This window comes from Neovison vison, chromosome 12 (assembly GCF_020171115.1).
Source record: "Neovison vison isolate M4711 chromosome 12, ASM_NN_V1, whole genome shotgun sequence".
Taxonomy (NCBI): domain Eukaryota; kingdom Metazoa; phylum Chordata; class Mammalia; order Carnivora; family Mustelidae; genus Neogale; species Neogale vison.
In genome coordinates, this window is record NC_058102.1 from 142,922,359 (window position 1) to 142,937,483 (window position 15,125).

The following is a 15,125-nucleotide window of genomic DNA, read 5'->3' on the forward strand; positions in this document are numbered from 1 at the left end:
CAACATATAAATTTGGGGGTAGGGAGACACAAACCTTCAGTCTGTGATAGCATCTGATATACTGCCTGACATATTAAATCATGAATTTACATTGCATGGTTCTCAACCTGGTTGGCATCCTGGAATTCACCTGGACATCTTAAAACATATACTGATCCATGGTCCTGACCCCCAAAGACTCTGGCATGGGGAATGGTCTGGACATTTGAAGTGCCACTGATGATTTTAATATGTGATCAAGGTGAGAATCACCAGCATAGAAAGAACATCACAGAGCTGGTGCCCTTTGCTCTACAGGTGAGGAGAATGCACGAAGGATTCCCATCCAGGCACCTGCTTTGCACTTGTCCAGTGTCCAAGCCATCTGTGGTACATTCCAACCAGTCTCATCCAACCATCTCCCAGGAGACGGTCTCCGGGGCACACTCTTCTCTTCTGCTCTAAAGTCTCCTGAATGCATTTCTGTGTCTTTGGCTAACTCTCAAGAGTCAGAGGCCACTCAGCCTCACATCAAATGTACTTTCTGGAGAAGTTCCAGAACCCTCACATAAAGATTACATAACAGAGAGGAAAGGGAAGCCGATGTGCGGGCAATGAGGGTGAGGGAGGAGGCAGCTCAGCTCAGAGGCTTGGACAAAGGTAGATGATCCAGTAACCCACCAGCGTCTCCATCCCCGTAAACAGCTGTACGTGTGAGTCTTCTGGAGAACAGAGCTGCAGAAGTTTCAATCAATTCAGCAGAAGGGGATTTTGTCTTGGAGAATTTTCTCGTAGCCTCCAGAGCACTCCAGTGATCAGCTTTCCCCTCCGCCTGTGTGCACAGCTCTAACTGTGCTGGGGGGAAAGAAGGATTAGGGAAAGGAAATAGATGGTTTCATCCCCCCCCACACCCTGTCCCCATTTGGTCCTGTTGTGATACAACGTATCAGGATGCACAGCAGGAGGAGGAAGCTGGCAGTGGGGCCCTTGGTCCTAGACCTGCACTTAGCCCGGCATTTTGGGCAGTCAGTACTTCCAGAGTATGCAGACCCAGCACCCAGGCTGGCTTGTGATTTTGAAGGTGCTGGTTTTGTTTGCTTTCCCGGAACGGAGCCCAGATAAAGGCAATTCGCCGTGGCAGTGCCCGTAAAGAAAAGTTGAAAGTGAAACTGAGATTTTGCCAGTTTCCTATATGCTACTTCAGAGACGAGGGGCAACATATTAATGCTCTTAATTTTTTGAAAGCTCTCGGCACATAGAAGTTTACATGCTTTGATAAAATGAATCAAGTTTTTTAAACTTCAGATGATTTCGTTATTATTTAACCTTGGATGGTGACCTGAACAGATACATTCACTTACACTTTTCACATAGGTAGATAGATGTAGGACCTGCTCCACATGCCTCTATCCGAATTAGCGCATTCCAGAAAAAGCTAGAGGTAAAACAGACGTAATTTAATAACACGATGTCAAAGTCATTTTTCAATTTACTTTGGGGAAGGATTTTTTCATCCCTTGGTTTCAGCCAAGTACAAGAAAAGCAGGCGTGTGTGAATGGGTCTGTAAAAGTTTTACCCAGCATGGAGATCTTTGTTTAACCCATTGGCAAGATAGCGATCAGACACCACATTCTTGGTGAAAAGCCTCTTTCACAGAGAGAGTGCATTCAAGAAGAAAATAAAACTTGAATTGCTATTTATAAAGCAGTGTTTGAAAGACAGATGGAAGGAGCAGGTTCCATGGGAAAGGAAAGAGGGAAAGAAAGGGAAACACTGACTTGCCAAAGTAAAGCTGGCCGTGGCTTCGAGTTCTTTCCAAAATGCTCGGAACCTCGGGAAGCAAACAGTCCTCTCCTGGGAGGAGACCCAGGGCAAAATGGCAGTTCGGTAACTGCGAATGCACTTCTCCAAGGCAGAGCCCCACTTGGAAAGCGTCAAAAGAGTTCACAAAAGGCTTTCTCTGCTCTAGCGAATCAACTGCGGAATCAGTAAGAGTACACGGAAACCCCTGGGGTCAAGGGGGGCTTCACATGGTCTCTGAACCTCTGGAGGTTTTGTGAATGAGCTCTAGGGGTCCATGAAAACCCCAAAATGTAGGTAACAGCTGAGTTGAGGCAGAGTGCAGAAGAAGAGGTCGAGGCCAGCCAGATGGGGCGTATTCAGAAGACATTTTCCTATTACAAGCATTGTTCTGAGTGTGCATTTATTCAGTTGGCCACAAGTAACTGTTTGAGACAGCTCATGTTTCTTGATGTTCTAAACTTCCTGAGCAGAACTTGTTCATGGGGCAGGGGCGGTGGTGGAGGGACAGAAATTAGTTCAGGGAAGGGATTACACAGATGTGTTTTTATTTCCATCTTGATGGACCACTGCTGAGTGTGTGCACCTCGGGGTTGGGCCGTATGAAGACACATTTCAAGAAGTCAACGGAAACCTAAATTTTTGCTACTGTTTTAACCCATCGATCTGATCAATGCCTTAGAAGCATTGTACTTACTATGTTCTAATGCTTTATAGTTCGCTTTAAAATGTTTATTTTTCCGATTGAGTTGGTGCGGTGTATTTTTGGTTATGGCAATACTCCCGGCTTTTCCTGGGCTGGTACTCCTCTTTCTGGGATGCCTGCCCCCAAGGTACCCCTTCTAGTCACTATGTTAAACTTACACCATGTTTTCTTCCCTTCTCTGGCAAATGTCAGAACTCTCCCTGGATTTTCCGGAAGGATTTATGATCCTGCAGGTCACAGGGTAACTGGAAAACTTATTTAACAGTTCTAAGAAGAGTGACCTTCCAGTGACCGAGGTTGCTGGTGTCACTCCCTAAAGTGACACTTTCTGTCTCAGTCTCTCTAACACACACACACACCCACACACTTCCATGACTGCTCTCTGCTAAATAGTCATGATGTATGAAAAAGCATGATACATACTATGTGACCTTAACTCCAGAACAATATGGCGGGCAACTAAGAAGGTCAAGGTCAAATGTAAAGTGTTTGTGATTACGGATGATTTCTGTGTTCTTGTGATTATGGATGATTTCTGTTTTCTTTGCTCTTTGTGTTTTACATTTTCAATAATGCACACATTATACACTTTTAAATGTTTTAAAACAATAAGTTCTATTTTTAAAATTAGATGCTAAAGCTTGTATGGATATGTACATGTGCATATTTGTAGAAAGAGGATTTGTTTGTTTGTTTGTTTGTTTGTTTTAAAGATTTTATTTATTTATTTGACAGAGAGAAATCACAAGTAGATGGAGAGGCAGGCAGAGAGAGAGAGAGAGGGAAGCAGGCTCCCTGCTGAGCAGATAGCCCGACATGGGACTCGATCCCAGGACCCTGAGATCATGACCTGAGCCGAAGGCAGCGGCTTAACCCACTGAGCCACCCAGGCGCCCGAAAGAGGATTTGTTTTGATAGACTCCAAGAAGCTGTAAACTCCCAAAATTAAGGGCAACTGTGCCTTCACAATGTTGCCCCCCCCTTTCTTTTTTGTGGCAAAATACATATAACATAAAATTTGCCATGTTGACCATTTTGAAGTGCATAATTGAGAGGCACTAAGTACACTCTGTGGGGCGGCCATCCCCACCACCCATCTCTAGAACTTTTTCATTTTCCTTCACGAAACTGTGCCCATTCAACCCTAAAGCCCCCGCGCCACCCTCAGCCCAGCCCCTACGCTACTTCCTGTCCTCACATGTGACTGGGTGTCTAATGGAAGTAGAATCCTGCATTTGTCCATCTGTGGGCTTGCTGGCCTCGGTAGGGTGTGCTCTAGGCTCAGCCATGCTGGACCAGCTGTCAGAGCTCCATGCTGAACAATATCCCATTGTACGAGTGGACCACATTGTGTTTATCCATTCTTCTGTGGACGGATACTTCAGTTGTTTTGGCCTTTTAGCTATTGTGAACAATGCTGCTATGAACTTGGGTGTGCAAACAATCCATTTGAATCTCAGCTTTTTTTAGGGTATACACCCAAAAGTGAGATTTGGGGGCAATTTTATGTTTAATTTTTTTGAGGAAACACCATACTCTTTTCCACAGCACCTTCGCCATTTTACTTTCTCACCAGCAAATGCACGAGGTTTCCAACTTGTCCACATCTTCTTCCCCCACCCACTTGTTGTTAGATGTAGGAACATATATGTATTGTATGTGTGTATACGTATATATGTGTATATGTGCATTTATGTATATATGTATGTATGTTTTTCACATATGTATGTCTATGTGTGTGTGCATGTACACACATATACACATACATACACATGCATGTACACACATATACACACGTGTATATATAATAGCCATCCAAATGTGTGTGAAGTGGCACCCGTGCCCTTTTAATTGCCTTGCCAAGTCATGGAGTTAGCAATCCTGGCCTCAGACCCTCACCTGTCCTAATGCTCAACTTGAAGCCAGTTTCTTTCTCTCTAGTTAAAGTTGTTTCCTCATTTCTAAAATAAGAAGACTAAATTATTTGTATTGCAAACACATATGTGTGCAAAACATTGGGCTGGGTCTTGCAGGGTGAGAGCTGGGGGAAAGGATGTAGGAGGAACAATCTGGAAGTCCCCTGCTTTCAAAGAGTTTGCCGTAGGCTGAGGACACCAGCCTGAGGTCGAGTGGGATGAGGAGGGGAGGAGGGAAGGAGGAAGCAAGTCCCCTCAGGGACTTGCGATCCAAATTCCAAACTGGAGCGTCATGGTGGCATTCTGAACACCAGTGCGGTGGATGTCAGGAAGCTTTGTCCAGACCAGGCCGAGAACAAACACCCTGCCCATCAGTGTGGAAAGACATCTACACTGGCCTGACTTCCCCTCTCCCACTCAGGACCCTGCATAATCCCTTCCTTTGGCCTCATGAGCTATGTACATATCGCAGTTGGATTTCCGTTCTAGAAGAGAATATAAAGAAACTGGCCTGCTGGTGTCCCAACAAGGCATCAGAAGAGCTTCAGATGGCTCCTGAAAGATGACTTTACTGCACCAGTCACTATCAATGGAAGCGTTAAGGAAGTTCATTTAACCCTTCAGAGGAGTCGAGATTGAGAGGTTGATAGTGCCTGATCATTAGGTGTAAGAGAGTAGATGTGAAGAAGTCATAATACCAAGTGATTTTGTCAATTTACCTTTCTCTATTATTTCAGAAGACGTCGCTATGAGAAAACTCTGATTCCAGAACAAATCATTTCAGTCATGGTGCCACCTGCACCTTCCGTCACTCATGGAATTAATTCCCCCTCCTTCCCTCCTTTCCTTTTTTTCCTTTCTTCTCATTAATGACTAAGCTTAGATGTATTCAAAAACATAACCTTGAAAAAAAAAAAAAAACATAACCTTGTATAGTCCTCACAGCAATAAAATATAAGTAATATTGTAATTATTTTTTACAGCTTGGGAAACTGAGTCTCAGAAACATTAAATAACTTGCCCAGAGTCACACTGCAGAGCCAAAATTAAAACCCAGGACTGAAAGACTCCAAGATCCATGATCAGTCCATTTTATCAGTTTGTTTCTGGTTTTTTAAAAAAAGAAATTCATTGTTGAGTAATCCTAGAATTTGCAGAGAACTGCAAAAGACCTCAAATAGCCAAAGCAATTTTAAGAAAGAGGAACAAAGCCAGAAGTATCACAACTCCAGATATCAAAATTCACTACAAAGCTAAATTAATCAAAACAAAATGGTACTGGCACAAAAACAGACACATAGATCAATGGAATAGTATAGATAGTCCAGAAACAAACCCATGCTTATATGATTAATTTTTTAAGTTTTTATTTCTTTGAAAGATATTTGCAAATAGTGTATCTTAAAAGGGGTTAATATCCAAACTGTGTAGAGAATTCATATAACTCAACACCCAAAATAAAAAGAATCCAATTAAAAATGGGCAGAAGACCTGAATAGACATTTTTCTGAAGAAAACATACAAATGGCCAATGGACACATGAAAAGAAGCTCAACATCACTGATCACCAGGAAATACAAATCAAAACCACAGTGAGCTACTACCTCACACCTGTCAGAATGACTTAAGTCAAAAACACAAGAAACAACAGGGCTGGCGAGGATGTTGAGAAAGGGAACCCTCTTGCACTGTTGGTGGGAATGCAAAATGGTGCAGCCCCTGTGGGAAAACAGTACAGAAGGTTTTTGAAAAGTTAAAAACGGAAAAACCTGATCCAATAATTCCACTACGGGGTATCTACTCAAAAAATACAGAAACTCTAATCTGAAAAAGTACGTGCACCCCTATGTTCACTACAGTATTATTCAGTCGCCAAGATGTGAGCGCACCTCAGTGTGCATGGATAGATGAACGGATAAGGAAGATGTGGCTTCCTGTACGCGGTGAGTCTTACTCAGCCCCAGGAGAGAATGAGCTCTGGTCATTTTCAATGACATGGATTCTCCTTGAGGGTATTATGCTAAGTGAAATAAGTCAGACAGGAAAGACAAATATGATTTCGCTTATACGTGGAGTCTAAACAACTAAAACAAACAAAAAACAAAACCAGATTCATATATACAGAGAATAAACTGGGTGTTGCCAGAGAGGAGAGGGATTGGGGGCTGGGCAAGATAAGTGAAGGGGATTAACAGGTACTCACTTCTAGTTACAAAATAATTAAGTCACAAAGATGAGAAGTACCGCATAGGGAATATGTCAGTAACATTGTAACAATGTTGCACGGTGACAGATGGAAACTATCCTTAGGTGATAAGCTGTGCATGATGTAGGCAATTGTCAAACCATTGTGTCAAACACCTGAGACTAATGTAACATCGCATCTCAACTGTACTTCAGTAACAAAAAGTTTTTTAAAAGTCGTTGTTTAAAAAAAAAAGTAAACTTAAAAAAAAAACAGTAAAGACTTTTGGGGGTTATTAAAAGTTAATTTTAGGGATGCCTGGGTGGCTCAGTCAGTTAAGCGTCTGCCTTCAGCTCAGGTCGTGATCCCAGAGTCCTGAGATCGAGTCCTGCATTGGGCTCCCTGCTCAGTGGGAAGCCTGCTTCTCCCTCGGCCTGCTGCTCACCCTGCTCTGACAAATAAATAAAATCTTTTTTTAAAAAAAGTTAATTTTAAAGCTAATGTTAAGGAAGAAAAAACTGGAAAAACATAAGATAAATTGAGAAGACAGCATGTTTTTATAGCCTTAAGCAAAACACAGACTAGAAGGAAATAGACTTGAACAAGATTAAATGTTAGTGTCTCTAAGACTCTTCTTGATGCCTTATTAAAATTGCTCACATGTGCTTAAAAACCATAATATAATTATCTGGGGGTGGGAGGAATTCAGGAACAAAATGGGAAGGAGAAAGGTGTAGACACGTCAGACGGTGCAAAACCTGATAGAGAAAGCAAAATTGAATTTCCGTGTGGATTTGAGCTTTCACTTAAGGGCAGGGTATGAGATTCTCCAACACTATTCAGTAGTTCAGTTCAAGTACAAAGGAAGTAGATCATTAAGTTCAACCGGGGTTGGAATTTTGCCAGGTGAGTGCAAAGAAGAGAAGATGGGTTCTCAATATATGCTTATTGACCTGCATGATTTTTTTCTTTCAGGGAAAAGAAAGCCAAATACATCGATGTAAATCCAGAAAGATTCTAGAATCCACCCAGGAGGAAGAAAATATTTCGCTTATCAGGGATCATCAGAACGAGTAATTCTTGTCAAATTTGTTGACCACTGAATCCCCAGCATCTAGAACATATAAGGGACTCAATAAATACTTGTTGAAAGGTTTCCTCTCGGCTCTCCTCTCGGGCTCTGTGCCAGGCACCATGCTAGGATGTGGGAACATGCAGGTCTCCAAGAGCAAAAGGCCACACGGGGTGCCTGGGTGGCTCAGTGGGTTAAAGCCTCTGCCTTCGGCTCAGGTCATGATCCCAGTGTCCTGGGATCAAGCCCCGCGTCAGGCTCTCTGCTCCGCAGGGAACCTGCTTTCTCCTCTCTCTGCCTGCCTCTCTGCCTACTTGTGATTTCTCTCTGTCAAATAAATAAATAAAATCTTAAAAAAAAAAAAATAAAAAAGAGCAAAAGGCCACACTATGGAGCAGGACCGTAGAAGCATGAGGATCAAGCACATGGATAAAGGCAGCCTTGGAAAATCTCCCTTGGCCTCCAAACCTTTGCCAAGCCTCCTGATGCTGGTGCACGACACATTCCCATTTCACCGCAAAGCTGGAGCTCCACGCCGTGGCCTGAGTCCACAGCCCCATGGATGGATCGCCGGCTGGGAATAATATTTTCCCCCTTTACACAAATTGTCAGTGGCCTCCCACACGCTTCCCTTCAGGCCCTTGATCTGTGAGGCTCCTGGGATTTTTCCACAGTGAAGTAAGTGACATCAATCACTACAAAGCCACAGCAGACAAATCATAGTGGTCGGGTGTAAACATGGAATGAGCATCTGTTTCAAGTCAAAACATCTCAGGGATTGTTGCAGGAATGTGGCCAGCCGCAGTATGCTGGCAGAAACAGAAGCACAGCTCTGGAGATGGGCAGGAGGCCTCACATCCTTCAGACTTTCCACCCACGTCTGAGCTCCCAAGAGATAAAGCTGTCAGCCACTTGGGTTGTCCTCAAACCTCAAGGCCACCGTTGTACCACTCCCCAAAAAAGAAAGCAGGTGACGTGCCTCAAAACTCCCCACTCTGCCAGTATGGTCTCCATCAAAGAGGAGTCATTCAGGGCGCTGCAAGACACACCCGCCCCCCAGGGCCAGTCTCCGGAAGGGGCAGGTGGCCCACTGAGAACACTGGGTGGGGTTCCCCAGTCACCCTCTGTCTTCCCCTTTGCAGGAGACCTGCACCCATCCCTTCCCCCAGAATGAGGAGCACATAGAAGTTCCAGAAGAACATGTTCCTGCCAACAGTAGCTATCTCCTGGGAAGTGCATTTAGGATAGAGAGACCCAGTGCAGTGAAAAGGGACTTTCATGCTTTTATTTTATATAGGTCTATTATTTGAATTGTTACCATGAGTACACATGGCTTCTATCATAATTAATTTTTAAAACATCCTTGGTCACGCTGGGAATAACTGAGATGCTTCCAAAGATTCTATACCTATCACACAAACGAAAGCCACTGGCTCCTGAGAACAAGCAGTCTGCTCAGTTTCCCCTCTCTGAAGCACCCCTTCCCTGATCTGCCCCCTCCTGCACAGCCCACCCCCAAACTTCTTCATGGTTTTTCAGCCATTCCTACCCTCTCCATCCTCCAAATTAGACACATTTTACTAAGCGCTCAGAAATGCATTTCATCTTGGGGTGCCGGGGTGGCTCAGTCGTTAATTGTCTGCCTTCGGCTCAGGTCATGATCCCAGGGTCCTGGGACTGAGTCCGCATTGGGCTCTCTGCTCAGCAGGAAGCCTGCTTCTCCCGCTCTCCCTCCCCCTGCAGCTCCCCCCGCTTGTGTCCCCTGTCTCACTGTCTCTCTCTTTCTGTCAAATAAATAAATAAAATCTTTTTAAAAATGCATTTCATCTTGTATCTGCTATCATCACTCTTTACGGAAGAAGGTAAGATAGAAAGCAACGTAAATGAGGTATCTAATTTGCTGAATCCTAGACCTCAGGGTTTTGAAGTACTTTATTTTCCTGCTACAATGTCACCATCCAGCTCTCTTTTACTCCACAGTCCTGAGAACACAGCACCAACGCTCCATACATGCATACTCTATTAATAAACATGATGACTTTCCAGACCCCCTACCATCTCCCTTGCCCTAGTCGGGTTGGACAATCTAGGAAGGATCTGGAAATGGACTTTTTCCTGAACCTTAAGCTTAAGATACCAGCTTTCCCAGATTCCGATATCTCCCACCCTACTTCTCTGGAGCCAAATACAGAAATCCCACTGGATACCAAAAGGTCTTGAAACAATCTGTTAACCTCCTCATCACAAAGGCTCCCTACCAAAACTCAGAGAGACGGGAAAGGGAGAGGACGCCTGCCACCCATGGACTTCCGTCACTCAACAGCCTCTCAAGGCTTTCCTGCCCATATTGCAGCCATTCTTCCCCCATTAGATTTTGTGCTCTTGAAAGTACCCTAAGCATATCCCTGATGAGGCACCAATGGCAGGTGGGGAGTCAAATCCCAAGGTTTTTTAAGGTGGTCTATGAGCCTGAGGAATCCAGGAATAACCTGAATTCAGAATTTGGGGTTTGTAGGCTAGTTGGAATTTTTCTGGGCAAATGAGCCATAATTTTAATTCAATTTCCAGACACGTCTGTGTGAAAGTTGAGTCCCCCAGGAAGCAGACGCTGAGGTAAGAGTTCAGAGTACCAAAAGCTGACTGGGGAGTAATACCTTTGAAAGAAAACTAGACAAGGAGAGTTGTCATGCTCTAATGCAAACCCGATAAAGTGTCTCCCCACCCAATGGGAGCTCCAGAGCAGAGGCTGCCTACACGTAGGAGGTAAAAGGCGGGGAGATATCTTGCTATGACCCTAGAATAAGACAAAGCTTGAATGAATTTTAAAATCGTAACAATTCCTGAACCCAGTATGTCTCGTGATGGGCAGGCTCTTGTGCCACTGCCTTTCTAAGTCATTGGTCAACACGTCCACCCTGAGGAAAACATGCCCTGGGTGACCACCACGTTGCTCAGTCATTGACTGAGGATTCACCAGGAGTGTGGCTTGGGAACCACCGAGGTGGATCCTGAAGGAGCTAACAGAGACTGCTGGTCAACCACAGTCCTCATAGTTGCGGGCGAATCCTTTCCGAAAGGGGGATTGAAAGGTCGAGAGATCTACCACAGGCTCCCTCTTGCTCCTCACACGTCCACTCCTTCCTACTCATTTCAGGATCAGCCCCCAAGGTTTCGGTGGGCCGCTCTTCCTAAGGGCAAATTTACCTCCAAAGAGGGAGGTTAAGTGGGAAGAAATAAAGTTCTCATCACTGCTGCTAATCTTCGCACGATGACCCGTTCCTCATTGCCTCGGCCTCCACCACCTACTCTCAATTCTTCTTGCTCTCAGCTACTACCTCTGAAAGCCTTGGGAACTTTCCTGGTGATGTGACACGAATCTTTATTCCCAAGGATTTAAGCCCCTGGTAACCGTACCTTTCCCTGGCAGTGTTGCTGCCCTTGTCCATTCAGTCACTAGGGGCACCCAAGTAGGTGACCTAAGGTGCACACAGCTCTTCCCTTCCCACACAGTATGACAACAACCCTTCCTCCTCCTGCTGATTAGGGTCAACCACCCCTGCCAAGATGGTGGCTCCTTTCCTTGCCTGCAGGTCTCTGGACACCGGGAGCCCACAGTGCCTGGTCAGTATCCGTGGACTCTAATTTAGTGGGACCCTTACTTATTTGCTGGTGAGAGAACACTCCTTTTACAGAGCTCAGAGTCGTGGGGACAGAAAACACAAAGTTTCTTAGTGGGTCACTGGGACTAATGATAAGTGGGGCCATTCTGGCTTCTATTCTGTCCTCAGCTACTTACCATGAAATTTTTCAAACTTCATACTTGCCTTGTCTCCAAATGTGTAGGATAGTCAACGTACGCGACTCTTCCTTCCTAAGTACTTTACATATATCTCCTATTGACACTGTCTTACATAATTACAAAACCATCATGTCATCCAAACAATTAAGAATTCTTCAGTATCTTGGGGCACCTGGGTGGCTCAGGGAGGGGAATGTTTGACTCTTGATACCAGCTCAGGTCCTGATCTCAGGGTCATGAGATTGAGGCCCAGGGCTGGCTCCCCACAGAGTGTGGAAGCTGCTTAAGATTCTCTTTCTCTCTCTGCCCCTACTCCCGCTCACACTCTCTGTCTCTCACAAAAACAAAACAAAACAAGTTCAGTATCTTGGAAGATGCAGCCCATATTCAAAACTCCCTCTCGTTCCCCAGATATTTGCCTCCTTCGTCGGGGAACCGGATATGGTTCTGGCAACCTGTGTCAAGCCCCGGATACTTGTCGTGTTTGAAGTAAATCAGTCAGGGTGATTTCGCCCCCTTTTACCACCGACTGGCCTAGAGACAGGCAGGCGAGCCAGGTCTAGCTACTGTGATGCAAGAGAAAGTCTCTTGGGAGCTTCTAGGTCAGCTTTTCCTCCTTAACATCAGAGGGGACAATGTAAGGGAAAGTTCCCTGCCCTGGGCCCTTCCCTTCCTGCTTGGGTTCTGCCGTGTGAGTACACAATGCTTTGAGCTGTGGCATCTGTCATTACCCGTGACAGGAGACATTACCAACACACAAAGAATGACAGCATCGAAGGAAGGGAGAGCCTGGTCCTTGATGGCTTCGTTGGGGCAGGAACTGACCTTGGAATCCCCCACCTCCAACCTAGGCGTCTTTTTATAGGACAGTAGCAAACCCATGTGAACCCTTTGCATCTGTTACCTGGAGTTTATCAACTCGTAACCTTTGATCAAGCAGCTCTGCTTCCAGGAATTTACCTGAGGGTCTGATGAAGCATTTCCTTAAGGATTCATCTATAATCATAAACGGCTTAGGTGTTGTTCTCAAGCAGTAAAGATAAGTTTAAAACAAACTCAAATATCCATTAACGGAATGTGGGTTAAATAAATTATGACATAATTGTACAGAGAAATACTAGTCAGCCATTAAATAAAATACTGTAAAGAGTATGTAATACCGCGGAAGGATGTTGATGATACAGTCTCCAAGGCAAGCCTAGCTTAATAGCTACCAAGAACCACATCATTCTCCTTCCCCTTCCTTCTATCCTTCACTCCAAGAGTCATCATTTGGCACCTATTGTATGCCGGGATTAGGCTCAGAACTGAGGATATTAAGATGAATGAACGACAATTCCTGCTCCTAACTAATTCACCATCTAGTAGCAGAGAAATTTACAAACAAATCTTTAAAATTCAGGATTTTCAATGCAAGAAGAAACTAGTGTACAAAGAATAGTAAAGGAAAAAAAAAAAGAGGGAGTGATTGATCATTTGGGGGCGACCGAATCAGAAAAATTTCACAGAAAGGTGAGGTGAGAACTGGGTCTGGAGTTGCAAGACTGGAAGAACCTTCCATGCAAGGAGTAGCAGAGACGCGAGAGGGCCAGAGGCACTGGGGAGTCACAAATTGTGGTGGGTCTGGCATATTTGCTACCTGGAGCAGGACATTTAAAACACCCCACCCCTACTCTATAAACCTATTCTTAGGGATAATCATGAAATTAAATGAATAATAATAAAGGCCAGGGTAGAAATACAGAGGATGACATTTTTCTTATATAGAAATTTCTGTCTATAATTATCCAGTTATAAAAACAATTGGTAAATTTTTTTTAAAGATTTTATTTATTTATTTGACAGACAGAGATCACAAATAGGCAGAGGCAGGCAGAGAGAGAAGGGGGAGCAGGCTCCCCGCCAAGCAGAGAGCCCAATGTGGGGCTCGATCCCAGGACCCTGAGGCCATGACCTGAGTCAAAGGCAGAGGCACAGCCCACTGAGCCACCCAGATGCCCCAAAATTGGTAAATTCTAATAAAATCAAAATATTGCACAAGATATGATGTGGACAAGGGGAGTTAGAGAGGAGAAGGGAGTTGGGGGGAATTGGAAGGGGAGGTGAACCATGAGAGACTATGGACTCTGAAAAACAATCTGAGGGTTTTGAAGGGGTGGAGGGTGGGAGGTCGGGGTACCAGGTGGTGGGTACTAGAGAGGGCACGGATTGCATGGAGCACTGGGTGTGATGCAAAAACAATGAATACTGTTATGCTGAAAATAAATAATTTTTTTTAAAAAAGATATGATGTGGGCAACTACTAGGTTATATCACTAACACTTAACCTCTTGATTCATTCTTTAGTTCTAAAAGAAATAATGAACAATTAAAATGAATGTTTTGTGTTAAGGATATTACCAAGTTCAGGAAAATATTTTACACCCAAGCTAAAATTAGCTCTCGCAAAGCAAAAATAATGTATCTACCAGCTCACACAGTTTTACTGATTTCAGTTTTAAACACTAATGAATAATTCCAGGTGGTCACAGACAACAGTGAAATAATGTGAGTTCTGTTTCTCTACCTTTCCAATCACTGGCTGTCCCTGTTTATTTGAACCTATTTAAATATAAGACTGTAGTGAGACAGTTGCCAGAGACTGCAACTGTGTCCAAAATGTGCCAAAATGGTGCTGGACTCTTCCAAACTTCTTCCTGAAACAAAGGTGGGTAGCCATGTCCATGTATGTTGGAGGCTGACTGTAAAACTGGGAGTTCTCTGCACTAATAGTCACGTGGAAAACAATATTTATGAACAAAGAAGTAATAAAAATCTGCTAACTTATACACTATGGAGTATTATGCCTCCATCAGAAAGGATGAATACCCAACTTTTGTAGCAACATGGACGGGACTGGAAGAGATTATGCTGAGTGAAATAAGTCAAGCAGAGAGAGTCAATTATCATATGGTTTCACTTATTTGTGGAGCATAACAAATAGCATGGAGGACAAGGGGCGTTAGAGAGGAGTAGGGAATTTGGGTAAATTGGAAGGGGAGGTGAACCATGAGAGACTATGGACTCTGAAAAACAATCTGAGGGGTTTGAAGTGGCGGGGGGGGGGTGGGAGGTTGGGGTACCAGGTGGTGGGTATTATAGAGGGCACGGCTTGCATGGAGCACTGGATGTGGTGAAAAAATAATGAATACTGTTTTTCTGAAAATAAATAAATTGGAAAAAAAAATCTGCTAACTTGAAATTTACATGACTAAAACCCAGCATGGCCATGGCAACCATTTAGAACTTATATCAACAAAAGACTTTTTTTTTTCTGGGAGGTATAGTCTATCCCTGACATTTTTAAAGAGTTTTAGGGAGATGTGTGTTGAGAAGGCTATATGTGAAGCCGGTAACATCCAAAACAAATAGTGATGCTGTCTCCTCAGTAGTTTCCTTTCTTTCTTTCTTTTTTTAGTGGCATGTATTTCTTTTTTATCTCTTTTCAGCATAACAGTATTCATTATTTTTTCACCACACCCAGTGCTCCATGCAATCCGTGCCCTCTATAATACCCACCACCTGGTACCCCAACCTCCCCCCCCCGCCACTTCAAACCCCTCAGACTGTTTTTCAGAGTCCATAGTCTCTCATGGTTCACCTCCCCTTCCAATTTACCCAAATTCCC

The 15,125-nt window shown here is 44.1% G+C and overlaps 1 long non-coding RNA gene across 1 annotated transcript in view; it reads right to left on the bottom strand.

Moving 5' to 3' along the window:
• Positions 1-290: 290 nt before the first annotated feature.
• LOC122891994 overlaps positions 291-15,125 on the bottom strand; it is a 57,923-nt gene continuing 43,088 nt past the window's right edge. The window contains exons 5-6 of the long non-coding RNA XR_006381346.1: positions 1,341-1,414; positions 291-834 (exon numbers count right to left, since the gene is read on the bottom strand). This is a non-coding gene — a long non-coding RNA (uncharacterized LOC122891994). The remainder of the gene's footprint in view (positions 835-1,340; positions 1,415-15,125) is intronic.